This window comes from Aplysia californica, unplaced genomic scaffold (genome assembly GCF_000002075.1).
Source record: "Aplysia californica isolate F4 #8 unplaced genomic scaffold, AplCal3.0 scaffold00049, whole genome shotgun sequence".
Classification (NCBI taxonomy): Eukaryota; Metazoa; Mollusca; class Gastropoda; order Aplysiida; family Aplysiidae; genus Aplysia; species Aplysia californica.
This window is the reverse complement of record NW_004797319.1, coordinates 1,653,047-1,655,189: the sequence shown is the minus strand read 5'-3', so window position 1 is coordinate 1,655,189 and position 2,143 is coordinate 1,653,047.

Sequence of the window (2,143 nt, the reverse complement as noted above, 5' to 3'; positions counted from 1 at the left end):
CTCTTCCCCCCCACACACATACGTGGACACTAGTCTTATCCGAACATGTGCGAAATTGTCTTGTCTTCTCCGATATCTCTGACTACATGCAGACATGATACGGCCTTACTGATCAATACACAACTCCACGCTGCTGGCCACCAGACCATAACAACCTCAGGGAAATAGAAATGCTCCATGTCCAAACCTAATTTACAGAAGTGTAAGACACAGTAATTGAGTCCAGGAAATAATCACAGACGTTGCTTTGCTAGAGGTACAGTGATACTGATAAAATATAATTAATAGCGTCGCTATTTTATACATACTAAAGGTTGTTTTTAATGAGACTTTAGAATTCCGTGGAAGGAAATCAAATGAGATAGTGCTGAAAAAAGCAAGCTTTGGACGCCCACAGAATAAAAACGACTGGGAAAAGACTAAATGGATTTCATAGGACACTTGAGTCCAAATAATGACCTTGAATTTTCTCTCACCTGAAAAATAGGAGGTAAACGGTACAGAGGTGCATAAAAAACAACTTACTCAGAGGACGTGAACAGAGTGACCTACTTGAACAGGTCGGTACAGTTTAACGTAGGTTTCTTGAGAGTGGCAGAGAAATGAATTGAAAACTACAACAACTGTACAGTTTAACGTAGGTTTCTTGAGAGTGGCAGTGAAATGAATTGAAAACTATAACAACTGATGTCTCTTTCAAATCTGGTTCTTGGATAAGAATGTTATATGGAAAGAAAGATCAAGAGACTTGTAAAGAGGAGGTCTTCAATAAAATACATGTTAAAACGTGTGGGCATCTCGTTGGATGCAAACCTCGTCCCTTTGCATGTTCGTCAAAGTGGGATTTTGTAAATTTCAGCCAGTCTACCCGAAACTGTGGCAGTTCCATAGCCTCTGTTCCTCAATGACATATCCAAAGTCTAACCAACACAGTCCATGCGTAAAAAAGGGTTCATACTCTGCTCGAAATAATGGCTCCTGAAAAAAATACTAATGAGCACATGTAATGTTAAGTCCCAAGTATTACTGTTTTTTTGTGACTGCTCTTTTTTAAAAAAGAAACTGTTTGAAAATACCGTAATGAATATTGTTAATTGCAGGGACAATAATATTCTCCAGTCATCTGATATTCCACACGTGTACATATCACCAATGTTTATTGCCCCCCCCCCCCTTTTTCCAATACAATCATTGATTTCATGACATTTTGCCAAGTTTGATTTTTCCAGGTAATTTTTGAGTTTCCGTATCTCGAGCGACTCTTATCGCAGATGATGTGGTATTGATAAGCCTTCAGTTGGTTGCTACATCAATGGGTAGATGGGTAGTGCAAGGTTTCAACACAATCGCTGGGTGATTACATCATCAAGTTTCTTTTGGACGCCACGATATAATAATACAGTTGAACCTGTGTACGGGGGCTCTCGTGGCCTAGAGGTTAAGGTGTTCGCTTCTCTTTCAAAGGTCCCGATTCGTATCCGGGTAGCGACGAAACAATTTTCTTATCTAAAATTGTCTCGTTTCACATCCTTTTCTGCTCTCTAGTAATGTTCTGTCGTCTGCTTTCATCTCCACTTTCTGTTCCCGCCCCCTCAGCTCCTTTCCCCCCTCCTCCGGGATCCTGACTCCTTCTGCAGCCTTTCCACTGCTACTCATTGGTTCCTTCTTACTGCTGTCTTTCAGCCACACACCCTGATCTTCTGGTAGGAAAGATCTACACCTAGCCTTCTCGGACAAGGGCGAAAAATCTCGGAGGTCCGGTGTGCAAGTTGTGCACGTTAAAAGTCCCTTGGTGGTCTAAAATCGATAAGAGCAGGCTTCGGCCGCTACCCGGGCAAAATTCAAAATTACCTACCAACTGAAAGTGTTTAATGAGTCTCGCGCGCTCATATGACATTTTGCAGTTGCGAGTGCCGTAAAACACTTACAAAAAAAAGAACCTGTGTAAGACGGTCACCCATTGTCAGGGAGAAAAGCGGCCGTATAAGACAGGTGGCCGTCTTAGGCAGGGCTGATCAAAATCAGGAAAACAAGCAATTCCCTTCTGAGGTCCCAACTGGAGGTGGTTAAAAGCCCAGGACTGCCGTAATGCGAATTAAAATGAGTTTTTGTTTTCTTTTGAAAAACGAAAAAAGGGGGGTGG